Source organism: Camelus bactrianus, chromosome 30 (genome assembly GCF_048773025.1).
Source record: "Camelus bactrianus isolate YW-2024 breed Bactrian camel chromosome 30, ASM4877302v1, whole genome shotgun sequence".
NCBI lineage: Eukaryota > Metazoa > Chordata > Mammalia > Artiodactyla > Camelidae > Camelus > Camelus bactrianus.
In genome coordinates, this window is record NC_133568.1 from 11122390 (window position 1) to 11146709 (window position 24320).

Here is a 24320-nt window from a genome sequence, read left to right on the forward strand (position 1 = left end):
CAGCCAGATGGAAGAGATGTAAGGTGTGGAAATTCCATGCTCTCTGAGGTGCCCTTTTCTGGAATTTCCACCTGTTCACTATCCAAGAAGCTCTCTGAATCCCATCCTTTTGGGTTTTTATGGAGGTTTCATTAGATCACTGGACATTGACTATCAATTCAACCTCTAGCCCCTCTCCCCTCCCCGAAGGTCAAAGGGTGGGACTGTAAGTTCCAACCCTCCAATCACAGGGTTTCCCTGGCAACCAGCCTCCATCCTTAGGTGATCCTAGGAGCATTCCAAAAGTCGCTTCATTAACAGGACAAAAACAACTTGACTTCTCTCACCACTTAGGAAATTAGAAGCGCTTTAGAAGCTCTGGGCTTAAAACGGGGGACAAAGACCAAAAACACATTCTCATTGTAAATCAGTATCACAGCATCCCATAGAAAACATGATGGAAGACAGACCATGAAAACCATGGAAGAAGAAGTACAACTGATCAGTGCCGTGAAAAGATAATGATCGTTATCTATTTACTTAATGTTAATCAGAGACAGGCAAATCTAATTTCAATTTCAATTTTAGAATTTATTTGGCCAGTTTTAGGTTATCAAAGGTTAATCAGAATGATAAAACCTAGTGTGGTCAAGGTCTAGAAATGTCAATTTCTATATCATGTTGTTAGGGTTGTAGATGGATACAGCTAATCTGGAAGATTTCCATTGTGACTGTTCAGTGTCACCATTTATGCAGATCTTTATATATTCTTTATATTGAGACATGTTCACCACATATTGCTGAACAGAACACAGCATCCTTTATCCCAAACTACGTCCTGTAGATAGATGTTTGCAGGTGTGCAGCTCCACCTGCACAATGTATGAACTGAGAGAAGGGTTTAAAAGGTGGTCATAGTAGTTCTTTCTGGATGATGGGATTTGGGGTTACCTTGTTCTCATTTACCATATATGAGAGACCAGCCTGTTCCCACCCATCCTCACACACCTCTGTGACAATAGCTCTGGGTCATTGACTCCCCTTCCAGGTACCTGGCTGGACTCAATTCCCTGGGCAAAGCCACCCTGGGAAAGGAGAACTGGGTAGTCAGGTGATTTAAAGGAATGCAAAGGAAATTTTGGCCTACCGAGAGGAGAAAACAAAAGTCATTCATTTGAACACTGAAGGACAACTACTTTTGAAACTAGGAGAATCTTCCTGGACTAGGTGCCCCAAGACCACCACAGGTAGTTATTTGCTTCTGTGGATTTTCAATATCTTTTTTTCTTTTCTTTTTGGAGCATTTGTCTATACCTCCCACTCTCTTATATTGTGAAAGTCTTTTTTCTTTTCCTTTTTTTTTTTTTTTTTTTTTTGGAGAATGAAAGTTGTACACATGCAAGTCAGCCAAACCACAGAGTCCTCTACCAGATGGTGTTTTCCAGCCCAGCCACCCGAAACACTGGTGACTCAGACTGTTAGGGAGAGGCTGGGTGCTTGTCACTAGAATTTGTGCATCTTGGGGTGGGGAGGGTGTTTCCAGTTTTTCAGCCTGTTTCCTTGGAAACAGTTGGGCTTATTTAAACTGTGGTCTGGATGGAAATTTTTATGAAGAACAAAAATGAGAACTTAGAAAATCATTTTTAGGTTTTATTTTCCCCTGGGCCCAACATTTACTGTAAGAGAAAGGCTGAAAAGGAAAAAAATGTGTGAGTCTTGGGTTTTCTCTGGAATGGGTGGCAACTGATATTCTGCTCTTTCTTCTGCTCAGGGTCTGGAAACCCCAAAGTGATGGGGCCAGGCTGATGCCAGGGAAGCTGGTGGATTGAGAGTGGCCCCCTTCTAAAGGGGAGGACTTAACCCAGAGCCCGGAGTGTCACCTAATTGTTTGTTTTTTTTTTAATTGAAGTACATTCAGCTTACAATGTTGTATCAATTTCTGGTGTACAGCCTAATAGTTCAGTCATACATATACATATATATTCATTTTCATATTTTTTTCATTATAGGTTAGTATAAAATATTGAATATAGTTCCCTGTGCTATATAGTATAAACTTATTGTTTATTTATTTTATAAGTAGTAGTTCGTATCTGTAAACCTCAAACTCCCAATTTACCGCTTCCTACCACCTTCCCCCTCTGGCAACCGTAAGTTTGTTTTCTATGTCTGTGAGTCTTTTTCTGTTTTGTAAATAAGTTCATTTGCCCTTTTTTCAGAGTCCACATATGAATGATATCATATGGTATTTGTCTTTCTCTTACTGGCTTACTTCACTTGGAATGACAATCTCCAGGTCCATTCATGTTGTTACAAATGTCATTATTTTATTATTTCTTATGACTGAATGGCATTCCATTGTGTAAATATACCACACTTCTTTATCCAGTCATCTGTCGATGGACATTTAGGTTGTTTCTATGTCTTGGCTATTGTAAATAGTGCTGCTATAAACATTGGGGTGCGTGTATCTTTTCGAATTAAAGTTCCCTCTGGATATTTATCCAGGAGTGGGATTGTTGGATCATGTGGTAAGCCTATTTTTAGTTTTTTGAGGGACCTCCATACTGTTTTCCATAATGGCTGCACCAAACTATATTCCCACCAGCAGTATAGGAGGGTTCCCTTTTCTCCACACCCTCTCCAGCATTTATCCTTCGTGGACTTTTGAATGAGGGATTGTTTATTTTCCTTTTCTGCTATTTCATTGTTGGTGTAAAGAAATGCAACTGATTTCTGTATGTTAATCTTGTATCCTGCTACCTTGCTGAATTCTTTTATTGGCTCTAGTAGTTTTTGTATGGAGCCTTTAGGGTTTTCTGTACATAGTACTTTTGACTTTAAATTCCACTATGATGTTAGTATCTGTATTTACCTGCTTTCTCTTTTGAGTGTATCTGTTTGCTATCTCTTTGTCCATTCCTTTATTTTCTTCAAGTATGTCATTATTTTAATATAAAGTACACATGCTTATTATAGAAATATAAGAAATACAGAAAAGTATAAAGAAGAAATTAAACTACCAAAAATTCTACTATCTAAAAATAACTGATGATTACATTTGGTTGGCATCATTTCAGACAGCTCTCTATGCATATATAGTAAGAAGGATCTAGATAAAGACAAAGACAGAGAGATGAAAACAGTTGTATAAGGATGGTATCATTCTATATTTGACATATTTTTAACAACAAATACTGCTTTTAATTTTAAGTGATTTCACAGAAACGTTTAGATCAAACTACTTCAGGTAATTGTTTCTTCCCTACAAGGGAAATAAGTTCCTAAAAGATGTCACTAAATTAAGAGATTTTAAGAAATTGGAGACATTATGGGTTTTTAAAAAATGCTAGTTTCCAGATGGACAGGATTGGTTGATAACTTGCTAGGAAAGATAAGGAATTAGCAGTTAGATATATCCTCCATCCTCACCTCTCCTTCCACCCAGGTTTGATACTTACATTATTTTAATTTTGTCAGTGTTGTCAGAGTTTGCAACAATTGCATTCAGCATTGTGAAACCATAATTATCTCAGATGTTTATAGCACTCCTACATGTAAGTGAATTCTGTGCTCCCCATCAGACCGATGTCTATGGCTTCAGAGTAACAGGGCTCTTTATTTCAGTTCATCCTTTAGTGAGCCAGCTTTCACCACCAAGTAGACTGCTCGAAAGGGCTCATAGATGCTGTATTTTCTGAGTACTTTCATGTCTGAAAATGTGAGCTCTTGCCTTTATACTCAAGCTCCAACGTGGCTGGGTGGAAGCCACTTGGATCATATTCCTTTCCCTTGTAGACATTTCTCCTTTGTTCTGGCACTGATTGCTGCTGGAAAGACATATGAAACCTGCCCTATTTTTCGCCTTGTAAATGAATTTCTTTTTGTCTTGGATGTAAAAAGATTTTTTTTTTTTAATTTTCTAAGCTTAATAGTTTAGCCAGAATGTGTCTGAAGGTTTAGTGTTATAGAATTTTCTACTAAGTGGAATGTATTTTCAATCTTGCAGATTTAGTCTTTGTTCAAATACTTGTAGGAGTTCATTTTAGAAATATAGACCTCTCGTTCATTTGGAATTTATTCTTGTCTTATGAGGGATGGATCCAATGTTATCTTTTTCCTAATGACTATTCAGGTGTTGTTTGGGGCATTTTGAATTTAAGTGCTGATGGAGCATGCAGGTGAAGTTGTCTGCAGGGCCACTGTCAGATCGGGGCTGAAGAGGAGGGGTCAGGGACAGAGGTACTGATTTGAGGGTTATAGTGGGGATGTCCATACAAGAAGACAAATGGGACTGATAGGTGTCAAAAATCCAAAAATGGCTAAATTAAACCCACCAAATCAATAAACAGTAGTTAGTAAGAGTTTATTGTGTGTATAAGAACAGCTTGTGAACTGGGAGCTTTTAAATTCAAAGACTTAAATGGAGCTCAGGTGCATGACCTTATAGGATGGCTAATAAAGTGACAGTGAGGAAGTTGTTTAACCTTTACAATGACTGGTTATTATAACAAGGGTCTCCAGACAGCAGGGAATGGGTTATAAAAGTGATCCTCTCATACCATTTTTGAAAAGCTGACTTAAGTTTCCTTTACACGTTTACAGGAAGTAGACCAAGTTTTGCTTGTTTTGGAGAATAAACAAAATTAAATGTCACTTATGTGGCTTATGTGGTTTTGTCTGTTCAGGGAATTTTCAAGACTGGTCTCCCTTTTGAATTTAATTTCAACAGTTCCCCGCTAAGGTTGACCTTATGGGATCAATAAAGCCCCTTGAATATTGCCAAAGCTTTGACTGGAGCTTCCAGTCAATCAGTTTTCCATTAGAACTGTAGAAATTCAGCAGAGTATGAACACCTAGTATAGCATTACTCTCAGTTATCACCATTGATGGAGCCGGGAAGGAATCACATATCATTGTTCTGTTAGTTGAGTTGTCAGGACAGATGGTCCTGAGTCGCTGTTGCATTATCATCATAGACATGGAGGTCATATCATTGAGTTCATCCAGTTGTCTAATCCTGAGGGATACCATTTGGTACATGAATGGCTGCCAAAAGGCAGGATGAAAACTATAAGGAGAAAATAGCCAAGGATTGAAAAGTTCCCCAGAGCAGAGATTCCCAGGAGCCCAGATTTAACTAATTAAATAAATTTAAAAGTTATCATCAGATTCAGGTTTTACCTTTCCAAGTCAATCTATATATTTTTTTGATAATGTGTAATTAGCTTTCATTTTTTTCTGAGTTATTCACATAGGTACAGCACGATGTCTGAACAATCACACGTCCTCATGATTGCTTAGGATGTTCATGAGGATGTTTTATTTCAGGAGACAGTGTTACAGGTGGGCGCCCACCTAAATTAGGCCTCTATGCGGTGTGAGAAATCAGGTCATTGAATAAGAAGCCTTTCTATGGAATCAAAAGAAAAACAAAAGTTACTAGTTAGAGCAAATTATAAATGCAGTTTCTGAGTTTGGAAAGCAGAAGTTGAGAAAATTTCTAGATTTGAGTTAGGACCATCTTTAAATAATGGAATGAGGATGGTTGTTTCAATCTCATGGATTTTCCTGGTTTGTAGTTTGACTGTCTTTGGTGGTGGTATCAGGTGTTCTGGTAAACTCTCTTGAGTGGCCCATGCAGCAACAGGCATGAAGGTTGTCCATGCATGATCTGTTGTGGAGATTTCTCTGAGGTTAACAGGTAGATTACAAAACCTCAAAGACAGGACTGAATCTGATAATGGGTACACAATAGTTTTCTACTGAAACAGAATTTTTTTTTACAGTCACCCCATTTTTATCAAAGGTAATTACAATGAAACTAACTTGTAAAGTAAGTCTAGTCTTACTAAACTTGGCTTGGTTATTTTATACATTTATGGTAAGAATAGTCATTCTGTGTATGACACTCCAATATGACACTCCAGTCAAAGCTTTGGTAATATCCAAGGGGCTTTATTGGTTCCATAAGGTCAACTTTAGTTCCTTAAAATTGCCTGGTAGTAAGGAATCTCAAGATTAGGTCTTTAAAATTCTCATTAGGCTAAAAAGCCAGTTAAAGACTTGTCCAATTGTGTCCTGTTACAAGAACAGGTTCTTTTTGGACTTACGTAAATATACATACTGTCCTGAAAAATAATAATATTTGATAAGAGTTTCTGAATTCTGGAGGGATCAGGTAGGGAGAAAAACACAAATGTTTCAACTTTTGTTTACAAAATTATATTTTACCAAATTGCTGTAGTTGTAGGTAGCTTAAAAGAGAAGACAAAAATGGGTTCTGGAAGATATAACATTAAAAAACCAGCAATATTTTAAATTAAGTCATAAAAATTATAATCATCTTTATCAGTTCATTGTTTTCCATGTAATTAATTATTTTGCTTGATTTTGGGTCAACAGTTTTATGAATCAGTTTTCCATTGGAATTTTAGAAATATTTACCCAATTCAGTGATATGATTTTTAAAGGTTTGAGAAACTCATTTTCTAGAATACCTGTCAGGGTCATTTCCATGAGTATCTTTGAAGATGAAGCATTTTTGCCTGATGTTGGTTGTAAATACTTTCAGAGAGGAATCAAGAGTAAAACAGTAACTGCCTGAGAGCGACAAAAATTAAAAATGGCTGTGGTTAAAGGTCTGGTGAGAATTTATTTTAAAAAATTATGCAACTGATGAGCAAATTTGATTAATTTTGTGATACACAATATTTTAAGATAATAGATGGAATTACGATTGATAATATTATAACAGGATAAAACAGAAAAAGCTGTAAGTTTGCATTATATTTAATGTTAACAATTCTGAAGACATACATGTTTTTATTAAATCAATAAACTTAAACTAGCTTTTATTTATCAAATATTAGGTACACAAATCCCAGATTATGTGAACCTAAATGGAAAACATTTGAGTTAGTTTCTACAGTTCTGTTTTAGCAGTACTTAATTCATGTAAGCTTTTATTTTTCTTTAAGCCAATTAAATAGAATTCTTTAACAAAAACTTGTATACATAATATACATACATACATAGGTATACATAAATAGAGAGACACAAACAGAAATCTCATAGCTTTTGTTTTAAAATTTTAGCCATGTCTCAGGTACAGTAATGCAAAACTTGAAAGAATGGCTGGATCCAAATTGTATTTCTGGCAGATAGACTAAGATTACCTGCTCAAATGGTGTTAAGCCAAATCCCTAAAGTGACCCTTTCCTCTTCACCCTACTCCTCTCAGGTCCTTTGAAGGATGTCCAGTTTTTAAAGCCCTGTGCCTCCAAGCCTGGTCTCATTAATGAGTCCTTGACAGGCTCATGTGTGTACATTAGCACCCTGGTGACCTGAAGACTCCATGTAATTGTTTTATATATACATGAGAATACATAAATGCCAGCATTTTAAATAATTTGATAAAGTCTTTGTAGCCACTCAAAACAAACAAACAAACCAAAAAGAACAAAAAAGATTACCTGCTTAGATGGCCAAAGTGTTTTACTAAAATTTTAAAATTTGTGCACTGTAAAGATTCTTTTAGAGAAACTATTTTTGGAGTCATTTTGCCTTTCAGAAGCTTCTTAATGCCAATCAAAGAATGCATTCCCTTGTCTCCGAGAGGTTTGGGATCCTCTCTTTTCAAAGGTGCCCCTTAAGGTGGATTATCTTACCTAAGTTAAAGTTTCCTCAGAGTGGCCACTATAATTCCAAATTATCCAAACTTTCACCCATTTTCCAAAAAGGTACGAGATCCTGGCTTGTAGAGTATACATACAGGAAGCAGGAGTTTTTGAAGGAGGTGGAGAAAGTTTTAGACCAGGTAGAACCCATCTTTGACTTTCGATTCACTAAGATCTCTTTGACTGTGAGGGGCCTTTTGTTTCCATAGATGTTCCAAAACACAGGAAATTGCGTATGCCTCCCCATCCCCCACCCCCCACCTTTGGAAAAGATTAGGGTCACTTACCAAGAAGCTTCAATAAACAAAATACAGGTATGCACAATAAAGTCAGAGAGCCCAAAACACAAAAAGGGAGCACAGCTCAGATTCAAGAGACCTGCACAGGAGCTCCATGCTTGGTGAGAAAGCAATGAGCTCAGAGGGCACTGTGGATTCCACAGCTTGATCTGCTCACCAACCTCATAGTTGCTGGGGTGAGGCTGGAGGCTCCTTTGGATCCCACCTCTAACACCAGAAACTGTCAAAAATCCAGAAATAACAAAATTAAACCCACCAAATAAAAAATAGTATTTAGAAAGAGATTATTATGCATATAAGAACAGTTCGTGAACTGGGAGCTTTTAAATGCGAAGACTGATATGAAGCTCAGGCGCATGATATTATAAGATGGTTTATAAAGTAAAAGGGGGGAGTTTAGTTTTTACAATCATTGATTATTACTATGAGGTTTTCCAGAGGGATGGGTTAAAATTGATTACCTCATATCATTTTAGGAAGATAACTTAAATTTCTTGTATGATATCAGAGGTTCATATAAGAAGTGGTCCAACTGAAGTTTTGCAGAATAAACTAAATTAAATTTCATTTATGTGGCTTAAATGGTTTTGTCTGCTCAGGGGATTTTCATGTCTGGTCTCCATTTTGTATTTAAACACAGGAAAGAATATGTCAATGCCAACATAAACCAAGATCCAAACCTTGGGAAACTTGTTCATTTGGGGAATGCAAAGAAGGAAAGAGAGGGACGGGTTTGAAGAGGTAGGAAAAATGTCAAGCAGCGTTAAGGAAGCCAGGGCAAGGGGATTTGAAGGAGGAGGGAATCAGCAGGGCCAAAGGTACCACAGAGATGGAAGAGGATGAGGACTAAGAAAAGACCATTGGATTTGGTCCTGAAAGACTGGCCTCCATGGGAAGGGAAGGTCAGGAGCCAGGTGTAAAGGGAAAAGGAATGAGCAAATGGCAAGTGCCACAGCTTTTTCCAGAACTGTGTGGAAGCAGAGGAGAAGATATAGCTGTTCAAGACTTACTAGATGGAGGGAATGTTTATTTTAGGCAGGAGACGTTAGTAGTTTAGTAGAATCATGGAAGGGGTCAGGGAAAGGAGAGGTGGAAGACAAAGAAAAGGAGCACCTGGGTGACCCCCATTCCCCCGTCTATGTTCCCCAGGCTCCCAGTCCTCCTGCCCAGCTTGGAGAAGGGCCTGGTTCTCGAGGTGGGTAGCAACATGGTTTTGTTTTGTTTTGTTTTGTTTGTAAAAATAAATAGTAATGAAAGGAAAATCTTCGCAGGCCATGGAAGCCAACTGGCAAGACAATCCCCAAAGGGCAGTTTTAAAATTGCTCTTGGCAGAAGCACTGCTATGAGAAAAAAAAAATAGTGTGACCTATAATGAGGAAAACACACACTGGGGTTAGTAAGTTCTGGGATGATTGTTTCAAAATTCAATATCACAATCAGTGTATTCTGAGTCTTGTGAAAAGATAAACACTTGGGAATAGTAAGGTCAATTTAAGGAAAGGACTGTGAGCTATGAAGACATTAAAATGAAAAGAAAAGGCATTTTATTGGTCCAGGAAAAGACAATTTGATCAATGGAACAGAAAAGAAAGTCTGGAAACAAACCCATGTACATATGAGAATTTAATATTTGCTAAAAAAAAATACCATTTCAATGCATTAGGTAAGGAAACATGACTTGGTGTTGGAATAATTGGTTATCCACTAAGAAAAAAAAGTTGTAACCCTACCTCATACCAGTCACAAAAGTAAATGAGAGATGCTTAAAGACTGAAATCATTTTAGGTGCTATAAATACATTAGGAGAAAAGGCAAAATAAGGAGGGGGAAAGAGAAGGCCTTCTACACAAGGCACACACACACACAAGTAAGACAAAAAAGAAAAATAGGAAGTCTCATAAGTTGAATACAACATTAAAAAAAAAAACACTTGTAAATGACAAATGACAAATAACAAGTGACAATGAAGAGAACAGGAAAATGACAGGGTTTGTCTTGGATGATAAGGAGGAAGCTGGCCTCCTCTGGCTGTGCCCAGCCCCGCTAAATTTCCCCCAGCAATGACTTTCCTGTCCTTCGAGGAAGGATCTGGGTGGGCCCACCTATTCCAGACCCCACCCTGCTGCCCCTCACTGAGCAACTCTAATGAGCTCTGCCCCGAGGACCAGTTCTGACTTTGAATCCTGTGCAGCTGGTAGGAGGGCCCATCAGGAAACAGCAGCCCTAGAATCACAAGGTCTGCCTTTCTGAGAGCTTTGCCCCTTTAGCATTTCCTGAGGGTCCTTTTCTCCTCCGTCTCCTCTACCGTCTGCCCTGAACTGCTGCAAAAATGAAATAAAGCCTTTGCGAGCAAATCTAGCCAGTGTGTGCCTGGCGAACATGAGGTCTGGGTAAGCTGGATGGAGGGACATGAGAGCTGGAGGCTGACTTGGAGATCCTCTTGGGACCCATTTTCAGATGAGTTGAGTTCTGGAGAGGTCGTTGATCAACATCCCTCTTCTGAGTGTCCACCATGTACGAGGCATTGTTCTCAGCTTGGGTTGGGTGTTAAGCAATGGTGAAGATGGACAACTCTGCCCCATGGGGCTGGTGAGGGGGACAAACAAAATCAAATGCAAAGAAGAAGAAAAGTGGCTTTCAGGATAAATGTCAAAGAGAACTTTCACGTGGTGTGATGTGGAGTGGTTGGTGGCAGGTGGGTAAGTCAAGGATGCTCTTGATCTCCCAGCTAAGACTCAAATGAGGAGAAGCTAGATGGACAAAGAAGGGGAGTGGGCTGGGCCAGGGAGCAGCCTGGCTGAGGTCTGGGCTGGGCTGAGTTGGTGTGTCTGGTTAGTGGGAAGAAAGGCAACCTGTAGTAGGTGGGGAGGAGCTGGTAGGGGTGTGGCTGGCAGGCAGGCAGAGCGTTTTAAGCCAGGGAAGGACCTGGGATGTTTCTCTGAATGTGATGGAGAGTCTGAAGCAGGGATTTGATTTGACCTCTAGGGCAGCAGAAGCGGAAGCCAGGAGACCACTTGGGAGGCTGCTGCATGTCCGGGTGGCTTGGCTGTCATGACAGTGGAGGGGGAGGGAAGAGGTCTGGCCCGGGATGTGATGTGGAGGGATGGCCAGTGGGACTTGCAGGTAGTGGGCTGGGCAGTAAACGGTAAGAGGAATCCGTTGAGGTCCCAGGTCTTTGCCTTGCAGATCCCCCCTGGACAAAGCGAGACGCACCATCACAGCATTCTGCAGTCAGTGCTGGCTCGAGCCAGGACTGTGACACCCCTTGACCATCTGCTGCTTGCTCCTGCCCTCCAGGACTCTGCTGGCCTCCTGAAAGTTCCATCCCTTAAGTGGAAGCTCTGTAATAGAAGAAACTAATCCAGGTCCTGCACTAATAGGAAAGGGAATGTGTGTGTATTTATTTGTGGCCTTTGGTCAATTTAGCTTTTCTCCAAATATTTTCTAGGTGACAGTGATATTGTGGAATGCTCTGCACTACAGCTGCCTGCTACATCCTCCTTGTCGGGTCTATAAACATATCATATTTAAGGCTCTGAGAAGTCCTGTAGCCAGGATACCTGTTTATCTTTCCCAAACTCCGTTTACCATGGAACCCCTTTTACTGACCCTGTGTTGGCATCTTAAGGATCTGTACTCTGCAGATAACACTTGGGGACACTGAGCTAATCCATTATTGCCCCAAGTAGTAAAGCCTAAGGCGGGGTAAAGGTAGGCTTGTGGTGAAAGATGGTCCCCTGAATTGTGCCCCGTTCCATATGCTAGAGTATAGAGCCACACCAATGTCCTGAGTGGGAAGGAAAGATGTTTCTCTCTCTACCCTGAATCATACTGTGTCCTGTCAGCCCTGCAACTTGAGCCCCAGGGTTGCTTGGAGAAAGTTCCATTGGCTTCCATCTGTACCATCTCTTCATAGGCCCACTTGTTCTGAGGTAGGCTGGAGAACCAGCTTCAGGTCATCTCTGACTCTGCCCCTAAATTACCCTGAGCTGGTGCCCATACCTCCTTAGAAGTCTAAATCATGCAAATAGACATACTGGGGTGCAGGGTGACCACAGTTCATCAGAGGCAGCCAGGACTCGGGCCAAGTGCATGCAGGATGCATCTAGCACCCACAAGCGTCAGTCCAGGAAGGATGTGGTGGCAACCATGGGATAGGGTGACAGTGTCCGCTGGGTGGATTGTGTGTGTTGGCTGGGGTGGCTGAGGGTTGAGCGGCAGTGAGCAGTCCTTATTTCTGGCCTCTAATTCTTGCATCGTGTTCACATTCCTTCCCTTAAGTCCCTCTGGGCCCTGTCTGGTGGCACATGAGGACACAGAGAAGATGCTCCTTGGAGTGGAGTCAGCCCCTGCCCACTCCAGCTGGTCCAGCTCCCACATCTAGGGCTTGGTTCCACTCCAACATCAGGGAAAAGCGCCTCAAAGTCCCTTAGGCCCACCGTTGCTGGTTGTGAGACATCTAGAACAGAAACCTGCAATTACACCCTCCAAGAGGCTGGGAAGAAGCCATCCTGAGGTTCAGACAGGAAGCCCACAGCCCCAGATAGTCTCCCTGTGCTCCTCACACAGACCTGCCAAGCAGGCAGGGTGAGGTTACTTACCTGGCCCAGGCAGAGGAAGCAGAAGTTCAGGGAGTGATGCAGTGGCTTGGGCAGGGCTGAAGCTGGAGTCAGACCCGGGCTCTCTACCCCCGACCCAGAGCACTCCTTGTGCAGGTAGAGGATTCAGCTAATGTGGAAGTTGTGTGAGGTTGTGGGCCCCCCTGGTCTCATGTGACTGAGTGGGCAGCTCCTGGAAGAGGGAGTCATGAGCTTGCATGACCTGTGGCTTCCAGATGGATCCCTTAACTTGCACAGGTAGTGGGTGCAGGGAAGCACCCTTAGCCTGAGTAAGTATTATTCGCAGTGTCCATCTTCAAAAAGAACACATTTGCTTAGACCCTCTTGAAGGAAATACCACAACAAAAGAAACTGGGTATGGGGTCCGTGAATGAGCCCTGGACCCAGCTTCATACTGCTTCTGGGTATACCCACAAATGGCTGTGTGACCTTGGAGAGATCACTTACCCTCTCTGGGCTTCAGTTTCTAGAACCAGCAAATGGCAGCAATATTTGTCCTAAGCACTATACAGAACTATTTCGAGGATCAAAGACAGAAATGGATGTGGAGGCATCCTGCAATCTGTACAATGGACAGCATTTTCTTATTATTCAGGAGCCGGAAGGCACGGAGCCAGTGTTTTCACAGCATCCCCTGCCCCCAGCCTGCCCCCAAGTCCATTAAAATCAACTTAGAACTTCCCAGCGGGATGATTTCACTTCTTGATTGTCTGGAAGCCTGACTTAATCTTTTCTTCTGCTGGCTGATCTAGGGTGGTTTTCAGAATGTAAATTTGCCCACAAATTGTAAACAAGTTCGGGCAGATCAGCTCCAGGGGAGAAGGTAGTGGTGGGATTGGGTTGAACTTGCTGGGGATATTACGGTGTGCAGTCTCAGGAGATTTACGCCATCCTTGCGATGCTTCCTTACTATACACAGATGATGATACTAGAGAGAGCCTCTCTGTAGGAACAGGACTAATTATGTTGCTCTAGAAAGTGTTTCTCAAAGTGGGTTCTCTTAAGATACTCAGGGATAAAGGGTTTGTTCCCTGGTCATATCTCTTTGGCAAGCCTCTGAATCTGCATACTACCTCATCCTCTTAACAATGACCAGTGAGCACTTCTCTTTTTAAAGGCTCTGAGAAGCCTAGAACTTTAATTTGGTATTTTCCAAACTTACTTTGCTGGGGAACCCCAGCCTATATTTCAGCCCAAGAGCAGGGGTAGGGGAGGTGTCAGCGGAGGCAATCTGGACCAGCTGCACACACAGGATTTAACAACAGCCTGGCTTAGTTGGGATCAGGCTTGGCTGGGAAGCCCAGGCCTTCAGGTCTCAATGAGCACGTGCTGGCCTCCAGCTGTAAGCAGCTTACGGGCTGGCCAGAGATGGAACTGACCTTCATGTCAGCTGGTTCACGGAGGCTCTGGGGCGGAGGGAGGGTTTAGCGTCCTCCCAGAGACAGTCTGGGATGGATCCAGGACTGGAGTCAGGGAGGTCACTGCGCCAGGTGCAAGGGTCTAGTGGCAACAGTAGCTTGGTGCCAGTCTGGCTGTGTGTTCAAATCCTACCTCCACCATCGATGAGCTCTGTGAGTTTGGGCAAGTCCCTTCCACTCTATATGTCTCTTGTTCTTCATTTGAAAAGGAGGTTGCTGATAATAGTACCTGTCCCATCTAGCAGTAGGAGCTCTGAGGGCTTCAAAAATTGCCAGCTGTTATTTTAATGCAAACCTCTTTTTTCTTTCTCCTTCGCCTTTGAAGCCGCTTCCTCCTCAGGTGCCTCTCTGTCATGCTGGGGGTGGGGTGGGGTGGGGGGAGTCAGCCCATTGAGGGCAGCTGAGGGAGGTGCCACTTTAGAAATCAGGGCCTGACATGGTCGGGAACCAGGTGCTGGACGCAGGGGCGGGGGCTTACGTCAGCTCTCCTCAAGCTCCCGCAGCCCCCTCTTGCAGATTTAAGTTTGATTCGGGTCAGCTGTGTTGCTGGCTAAGCACTCTTAAGAAAACTCACAGGCTTTCTGACGTGGAGGTGGGGGAGACTGAGCAGCCTCCCCTGGACAGGCTGGCAGGCTCTCAGCTCCGGCCAGACAGGTCCATCCCCAACCCCCACCCGCTCACATCTCGGGGGACCTTCACTGTCCTGTTGGCCAGTGGCCCATGGAGAAGGACACTGGAAAAGAGGTGAGAGGCTCTATTCTTGTGGTTTCTGGTCATTGGGGCAGCCCTGTGCTGGGGCAGGAGGATCTAAAGGGGAAAGTCTTTGTCGACCAAAATGTTGTCATCCAAGTGCCCAGAATTCTGCCATTGGAAAGAATCTTTGGATTAAGGCCCCTGGGGCTCCAAACGGATGCTTAATGTACGTATGTGGCCCGAGGCAGGCCTCAGGTGCAGTACAGTATCGCTGTAGCTGCAGGGGGCGGGGTGGGGTGCTGGATCAAAAGAACAGGCAGTGGGTCAATGCTGAGAACAGTGCACAAGAATGAGAGATGGTGCAGGCTTAAGAACAGAGCTGGGTGGAACGGGGGGTCAGGGGGCTAGGAGGCCAGCATTCCAGCTGTGCCATTATTTTCAAGGTGAAAACGACCCGGTATGGGTCAGATGGGAGTCTATCATGGGTAAAGGGAGAGAGTGGTTCAGACCATCCCTAAGGCTGGCGGATGATGGTAGGCGTCTGGGGGGGACACACTTGGTCAACTCCCAGTTTTTCTGCTTCTCTGTGGTTTGAGGCGCCAGGACAATGAAGCACTAGGGTGGAAGTGATAAGACGTTGCCAGTGGGAAGTGACAGAGGTCTGAGGGAAGCGCTGGGGAAGGCACGGGAGGCTCCGCGAGCCCTGGCTACGGCCCAGCGCCCGCGCCCCGCTCCGTCCGGCCGGAGCCCCTCGGGGCAGTGACGGTAGCGGCGGGGCGGCGGCGGGGGCTCGGGTTTCCCGGGGTGAGCAGTGGCCCGAGGCCAGCCAGTCTCCACTTGTCTCTCCTTGTGCGCCTCAGGGAGGGGGGAGGGGGCAGGGGGCTTCTCCTCCCTCCGCCCGCCGAGTCTGCCCTCGCCTGACCCTTCCGCATCCCCTTTTCTCCGCCGTTTGTCTTCCTCCCCCATCTCCAGCCAGGAAACCCACGACCCAGTGTTCCTCTCCCCGTTCTGTCTTCACCCGCTTCCCTCCCGCACTCTTCGCTCCTCCCCGCAGGAGATGGTTTGGTGATACAGGCAACCACTCTCCCGACTCGACTCGGGGCGCCGTGGGGCTGGGGGCTGCTGCTGAGCAACTCTTAACACAGCTGTTCTGGACAACCCCGGTGACATGAATGTGACATCCCTGCTTAGCTACCACAAAGAGACATCCACGGAAGCTTGGGTTCTCCTGGGCTTGGCAGAAATGGGGCTGACTTTTCTGGGAAGAGCAGGACCAGGCCTACGCTGCGGTAGACAGACCTTGTTAAAGCTCTTAGTGCCACAAGTCCCGAGTCAGGATGTTTTGGGAGAGGGGTGTCCAAGGTTGGAACATTTTTGGAGGAGAGTCCTGGGAGGTTTCAGGAGTGACGTCTCCTTAGATGCCTTTTAGGGACGTCTGGGGTTCTATTTCAGCTTATCTTGCTCAGCTGTAAAAAGCATTCTGGGAGATCAGGGATGAGCTTTGAGAATTTGCAAAACATCAAGAGAAAGATAAAACCTTGACCTCTGGAATGGCAGACCACCCTGCTTCAGCCAGCAAGCCAGGGCAACTGCTTTCTGCCAGCTCAGCTGTTGGTGGAAGCCGTGATCTTGGGCAAACCATTTCCCTCTCTGGGTCTCAGAGTTCCAGGTAGGATAGAGGTTAGGCCCTCCAGGCTTCTAATGATAGGATTCCAGTGTGGACTGCCAATGGGGGTCTCTAATGCGCCCCTCCGGGCAGATCTTAGGCTCTGCATCTGTATGCACTGTTAAATTTTTCTTCCTTTAGAATTAACTAAACTCATAGGAATGTTACTGATAATTACCCTCCTTCTGTTTTTATCGTTACTTGAAGATTCTCACTAAGTATCTGGGGAATGAGGCCTGGCAGATGTGCAGGACTTGGAGGGTTGGATTCACTGTTGGAGACAGATCCCTGGAGCTGGCTCCTGAGGGGCCTGGGTGCCCCCCTGAGCACGCAGCCATCCATCACCTGGCCTGTGTGTCCGGGAGCTTCTGCTTCCTTCCCTTGTTCTCCCCAGGGCAGGCACTTAAGCCATAGGAGATTCTCCTAGCCTGGAGCCTGGAGGAGGTGGCTGCAGGTGGGGTAGCCTGGGAGCATTGTGGGAAGGCTCAGAATGAGCCCTCGCCTGGAGCAAGGGTGTGGTAGAGGGCTGGGCTAAGAAGCCTTCAGCTGCAGTGTTGGGCATAGCATCCCAAGTAGGGGATAAAGATTTAGTGACAGTGGGCATCAGGCACTGCTCTAATCCTTTGAAGCCCATCTCAGAGCCCATCTCCTCTCTGCAAATCTCTCTGCAAGTAAGATAAGGAAAAAAAAAAAAAAAGCCAACACTTCCTTAGTTCTCAATGTGACTGTCTCCTGTAGTCCAGACCAGATGGTGTATGATTCTCTCTCATCTTGCATTTAATCATTTCGGGGCTTTTACCATGGGTTCCCGAATAGGATATGTCCCCCACCTGTATGAGAGGCAAAGGAGCCCCTTTCAGAAGTACCGAGGGATGTGCCTGTGGACTTGATGCTTACACATGCGCACTTCCGGCATCTCGCCCCTCTGCCCCGGCCTAGGGAGCAGAATTGTGTGTCGTGCTCACACCTCGCCCTCCCCTCCCTGTTCAGTTGTTCTCAGCACTTGTCTTTTCCTTGTGCCATTTGCTTTGTCTCACCTCTGCCAGCCTCTGGCTGGAAATTAGACACACAGAAGGAATTCTTTCTGTTGCATCTATTCAAGGAGAGAACGGCCCTCCCTGCTTCCTATCTGCACAGCTGTCTGCTGCTCGTGATAAGGCCACTGAGAGCCCTGGAGGACCCGGGGCTGCTGATGGTCAGACGTGTTCAGACACACTCAAGCAATTCTGATTTTCAGTACATTTTATTACTTTCTGACGCTTTATAAAATTAGAGCCACGCTAGTTCATTGATTCTCCGATGCTCATTCTGTTTAGTGTCTCTGAAGCTGGGATGTATCTTACTTAATTAAAGGCAGGCTTTTCCAGAGAGGGCTGCAATCACTTCTGTTGGGTACCTGGGGACCACTTTAGAGTCTTGGCTTCAGGGTTGTTTCTTGGACCACACATGTAGTGTGAATTCAGACTGCAAGCCTGTGTGAGGAGCAGCATGTGGTTCAAATATTCAGACTTCCTTCCCTTCACTCCACTCCGTGCCGGCGTAAACTTGAAGTCTCCTTGCTGTCCCCACCATGAGGCGGGGTCATCCCTTGTCACCGGTGTACTGGGCCCTGGGATGTCTCTAAGAGACCCTCTATTTGGGTTTCTGTCTCAGGGACACATGAAATAGTGTTTATCTTACCATTCCTGATAGCTTCAATTTGAAAAATATGGTTGTGGTTTCTCTATTAACCAGAATTCCCCATCTTCCCAGGACAGTTATGCTGTTAGTGGCTGCGGTCACTGAGAATTCTGCTGTGGACCAGCACATGGGTCGCCCAGGTGTTCTGAGTCTCCCTGGTGCCCGTGGGCTGGGTGGTTGAGAGCAAGCCCCACCAGGCAAGACCCACAGGGACTGGCCAGAGAGCTAGGCTGGAAGGAAGAGCCTGGAATCCATGCAGCCCCAGCCCCAGAGGTGGATGAGGGGAGCAAGATGGGTGGGAAGGGAACTCCTGTGTGTTAGTTCCATTCTTCCATGGAGCAGGAAACAGAGACTCAGCTCACATCAGGTGATGGGGTTTGAGCAGGGTGTTTAGCTGGCCGACAAATGGCTGCTTTGGTACCAATTTCTGGTCCATCAGCTGTGGCCTGCCTGGGTCACTCAGTACATAGCATGGAACCTCCTGTAACCACTTCTTCTCAGAAAGGGGCAGTATTACTGCTCAGGAAATATATTCACCCTAAGGTATAAACACAAGGCCCAGGCAGTTTCACATGTCCCCCTCCCTTGGCACTCTGAATTTCAGCCAAGGGTGTGGAGTTCACTGTGCTGACTTTTTAAAAACGTGTTTTTTTACTTAAAAAAAAGTTGAGCATGTAGCTGACCTAAAACACTATACTAGTTTCAGGTGTAGGCCATAATGATTCGAGATTTGGATATACTGTGAACGTGCTGGCTGCCCTTGTTCAGCTCGCCTTTTCTTAGATTTCTTAAGGCCCCTCAGCTGTGACCCAGCACTTCTGGAAATTCAACGGTGCCCACTTCCAAGGGGGTCTTCTTCATCATTTTGAAAAATGGCACAAATGGCTCTGTCATGAATCCATCCTATCAGGTCTATGATCCATCCAGAAACAATTGTATTCAAATGAGGGGATACAGACGTGTGTGCTGTGGAAAGGATGCTAACCCACAGTCTCCCCAAATATTACTTCAAATACCCTTGGTTTACTTTATTTGTTTATTATTGAAGTACCATCAGTTACAATGTGTCAGTTTCTGGTGTACGGCACAATGTCCCAGTCCTGCATATACATAAATATATTCGTTTTCATATTCTTTTTCACTAACGGTTATTACAAGATATTGAACATAGTTCCTTATGCTATACAGCAGAAACTTTTAAAAAAATCAATTTTTATGTATAGTGGCTAACATTTATAAATCTCAAACTCCCAAATTTATCCCTTCCCAGCCTCTTTCCCCAGTAACCGTAAGACTGTTTACTGCATCTTTGAATCTGTTTCTGTCTGGTTTACTTTAATAACCTATTCTGATTTTATCTGATTATACTTACCTATATGTTTCTTAAACATATTTCTTTTAAAATATGGCATTTTTTGATAATGCAAGAAACAGAAACATGTTATAAATATTTGGAAAGTAGGAAAAAAAGAGAAAAGTCACCCACCTCACCACTTATATACAGCATTGATAGTATTTTAAAAATATGTATAGCAAATACAGTAAAGAACACAAGCCATTAAGTATAGAGCTCAGTGAACTTTTACATGTGCACATCTGTGTTACTGCCACCCCCATTAAAATATAGAAGGTTCCCAAAGCCCTAGTATATGCCCTCATGTCCATTTCAGGAGATACTCCCTTCAAAGATAACCACGTTCTGACCTCTGTCATCATGGATTTGTTTTGCCTATTTTTTGAACATCATACAAATGGAATCACATAGTATGCAGTTTGATGTCTTTTTTCAAAGACATGAACCTGTGAGATTCGTCCATATGTCTATAATAGTTTGTTTTCACTGCTGCATAGTATTCCACTGTATGTATTTCACAGTTCCACCATCTTAATAGGAACACCATTAGCATTTTAATGGAATTATCTTTTTTCTGCATGTGTCTTTTTAAACATAGTTATAAAGCTGTGTACTACAACTTATAGTGTTTTTTTTGTCTCTTTATACTTAACATTTTTGAAACATTTCTATTTTTACCCTGTTCTGTGTTTTGGAGAAAAGCTGCTGCAGTTGCTTTGCACCCATGTAAAGATTTCTTCCTTTTTGTTCTAAAACAGCCACTTAGAAAGATCCAAGGGGCTAAACACCACAGTATCCTTCATAACTTGGTCTGTCCCAACTCAGCCACTGTCTTTCCAGATGGAGGTCTTGTTTCCTCCACACAGTGGTGGGCTCAGGCCCACATCTGGGAGTTCACATCCATGATGGACATACAGACCCATGTGGAACAGAATTTCTCCCACTTGCCAGACTGTCTCTGCTCAGGGCAAATCCGCATGGTCTCAGGCTCTGGGCTGCCTATGGAGACCAAGAAGCAGACTTGGTAATGCTTGATGCATATAGTCAGTCCACAGCAAGGCTGGGACGCTGCTTAGTTGGTGGATGCTGCTGGTTCTCCCTGAAGATGCAGACTTAGAGCCCTGGGGGATAGTTTGCCTGGGGTCCCGGCTCCCACACGCCCTTGTTTCCCAGCTCCAGGCACATGGCAGCCCGGGTACGAATCTAAAGGCTGGCTGAGCTGTGCGTTCGGTTTCATCTGCTGTGGCCTTGGCTCCTGGGAACTTCACTTCTCTTTGCAAACTAGAAGTGCAGCGTGAGGAACAGCTCTGTGTGTGTGTATGTTAATAGCCAGCATAGCTTGCTCCTTACTCTTGGTATCAATGTGTTCCCTCATTCTGCAGTTTCTGATTTTATCTTGTCTTGTGTTTCTAAAAGGCTCTGGCATGTTCAAAGCACAAATCTAGCTTTTACTTCTGCCGGAGCCCCTTGCTTCTATAACAGCTTCAGGCCTCTTGAGTGTGTCTGCGTGTTGGCTGTGCCAAGACGGAACCAAAGCGTGGCTTTGGAGGACCCTGTCTCATTACTTTCCTTTGCGCTAACTTGTTGGGACAGGGCAGAACTGTGGGGACAGCGGATGTTGCAGAGCTTGGCAGATGGGGCCTTGTCTTCTTCCACTGGCCGTGTTCTGAAAAGTATTATGTCCACCTTGTTTCTTTACTGAGGTTCTTGCACTGGAGGCACCGGGGTGGAGGTGGCATCCCAGGCAGTGTGCCTGTCCCTGGGGAAGTACAGCTAGGGCGCAGGACACAGCTCTCCCCCGACCCCGCCTGTGCTCTGTGTCCTAGCTGTGCCCACAGCCCTCAGACCTCACTGGTTATGGCCCCAGCATCAGCCGCTGTCCAGGAAAGCATGGAGGGGAGAGGACAAGCAGCTCCCGGCAGCCCTTGCTTGGCCGGCAAGGGAAATGTTGGGGGCAGCTGGGGACTCTCACATAAACACAGGGTCCAGAGTGAAGATGAGGAGCCCTTGGGCTCCGTGTCCATGACGGCAAAGTGTGGGGAGTACGAATGCAGCCCCATCTTCTCTGCTGCTCCACACTGGGTCCCCAGCCATCTCTCCCTGTGTCCTCATCTGGCAGGGGCCAGGCAGGGCTCAGCGCCTCGGTGGGGCCTGCAGTCTGTTGCTAGCAGCTCAGAGGCTGTGTGACACCAGACTCCCTAGGCTCTGGGCCTTTGCATCTGCCGTGTTTTTACTAAAGAGAAAGGGCAGTGTCCTTGGCCAGAGGGACCTGGAGCATTGGCTAGCAGGTGGAACAGACCTTTTGTCCCCAACCTGCAGCCCTAGGTTTCTTTACTACTGGCTCCTCCACTCCCTTCAATTCCTAGGAAGTGAGAAGGACCAAGAGTTTGTCCAACTTTGCTGAGAGAAGCGTCTTTGAGATGCTGTTGAGAAAGGAACCAAAGCAGCACAGGCCTGTGGCGCCACCTAGGGGAAGAAGTGTCCCTGGGCTTGCTGCTGTGCAGGTGGACCCCTCATTGCAAATCAACCCAATCTGTGAAAATGCAGGATTCACTTGAATAAAAGATGAGATGGAGAGAAAGGAAAAGGAGAGTCATTGTTCAATTCATAAAAATTATTTCAATTATTTCTCAATTGCAAAGGCATCCCTTTTAGGTTAGGGTATCTTTAAAAAATGTATTCTCCCATTCTTCATTTTAAATTATTCAATTTAGTGAGGAATTTACATCTTTTTCCATGAGAGTAGAAGAGATGGCACTTATTATGTAAAATGATAAACTTATAAAATAATTGAATCACTCTCCATATGGATAATACAGATATACTTGTTTTTATATTCTTATTCTCATTTAAATTTTTAAGTCATAAAAAGAAAAACCTAAGAGTCTTAATAGAAGAGAAAATTATTCTTTTCTTGTTTGAGTCTATCTAGGATGAAGGTCACTAATTCTTTAACTTTTCTTTTGAGATATAGTTGATGTACAATATTACATGAGTTTCAGGGGTTCAACAGAATGGTTCACAATTTTTAAAGGTTATATTCCATTTACAATTATTATAAAATCTTGGCTATATTCCTTGTGTTGTACAATATATCCTTGTAGCACACTTATTTTATACATAGTAATTTGTATCTATTAATCCCCTACCCCTATCTTGCCCCTCCCCCATCCCTCTCCCCACTGGTAACCACTAATTTGTTCTCTGTATCTGTGAGTCTGTTTCTTTTTTGTAATATTCACTAGTTTGTTGTGTTTTTTAGAGTCTACGTATAAGTGATATACAGTATTTCTTTCTCTGTCTGACTTATTTCACATAGCATAATACCCACCAAGTCCATCCATGTTGTTGCAAATGGCAAAGTTTCATTCTTTTTTATGTCTGAGTAATATTCCTGTGTGTGTGTGTGTGTGTGTACACACCGCTTCTTTATCCATTCATCTGTTGATAGACACTTAGGTTGCTTCCATATCTTGGCAATTGTAAATAATGCTGCTGTGAACCAACTGAGGTGCATGTGCATTTGGGTTTTTTGGATCGATACCCAGCTGTGGAATTGCTGGGTCATATGGTAGTTCTATCTGGTAGTTTTCTGAGAAACCTCCAGATTGTTTTCCATAATGGTTATAACTTACCTTTGTACCAACAGTGTACAATGGTCCCCTTTTCTCCGCATCCTTGCCAGCATTTGTTATTCATGGTCTTTTTGATGACAGCCACTCTGACAGGTGTAGGGTGTTACCTCATTGTGGTTTTGATTTGCATTTCACTGAAGATTAATGATATTGAGCATCTTTTCATGTACCTGTTTGCCATCTGTATGTCTTCTTTGGAAAAATGTCTATTGAAGTCTTCTGCCCATTTTTTAAATCGGTTTGCTTGTTTTTTTGATGTTGAGTTGTATGAGCTGTTTATATATTTTGTGATATTAACCCCTTATTTGTCATATCACTTGTAAATATTTTCCCCCATCCAGTAGGTTGTCTTTTTGCCGATAGTGAGGCTAATAGTTATTTATTAAATCCAATTTATATGCCAATGACTTTCATATCTAGCTCTATCCAAAATGCTAGACCCCTTCACCTAAGTGCCTGCTCAGCATCTCTGCTTGGATGTCTGAACTGAACTCCTGAACCTCCACTCAAACCTGCTCCACTTGCAGCCTTCCCATCTCAGTGTCCGAGGTGAAAAGCCCAGGAGCCATCCTTGACTCCTTTCTCTACCAACCACAGCTCTGCCTTCAGAATATAACCAGAGTCTGGCAGCTTCCCACCACTCTTCTGACTCTTGATCTTAGCTGCCGTCATTCTTGGCTTGGATGACTACTGTGATAGCATCCTATTCCAACATTGTGCCTCTACAGTTCACCTCAATAGAACAGACTGAGCTGTCCTTCAAATGTCAGTCAGGTGAAGCCTCTCCTCTACTCAGAAGCCTGCAGTGGCTCCCACTGTACTCAGAATAAAAGCCAGAGTCCCTGCAATGGTGTGTAAGGCCCTATGTGATACGCACCCAGGGTGCTTCCCTGACTCCTCTCCCACCTCTCTGCTCCTGCTCCCTCTGCTCCAGCCACACTGGCCTCCTTGCACAGCAGGCACGCTCCTACATCAAGGCCATGCCCTGGCTGTTTCTCTTAACCTTTCTTGGGTATCTGTGTGGCTGTCTCCTCTTTCAAGTGTTTGCTCAACTGTCAAGCACTCAACAAGTCCACTTCGACAAATTACTTAATCATCACCAATACTTTTTTTGTTTTTTTTTTAATATATATATAACAGCCATCTTCTAAAAAACAAACAGAAAAACAGTAAAATTGGTGAGGATGTAGAAAAATTTAAACCCTTGTGCAATAATAGTGGGAGTGTAAAATGGTACAGCTGCTATGGAAACAGTATGGCAGTTCTTCAAAGTATTAATAGAATTATCATATTCAGGA

General features: G+C 44.1%; 1 long non-coding RNA gene across 1 annotated transcript in view; it reads left to right on the forward strand.

The window, feature by feature from the left end:
* The window catches only part of LOC123618653 (uncharacterized), a 129958-nt gene that overhangs the window by 52724 nt on the left and 52914 nt on the right, over positions 1 to 24320 (forward strand). The gene's annotated exons all lie outside the window — the stretch shown is intronic.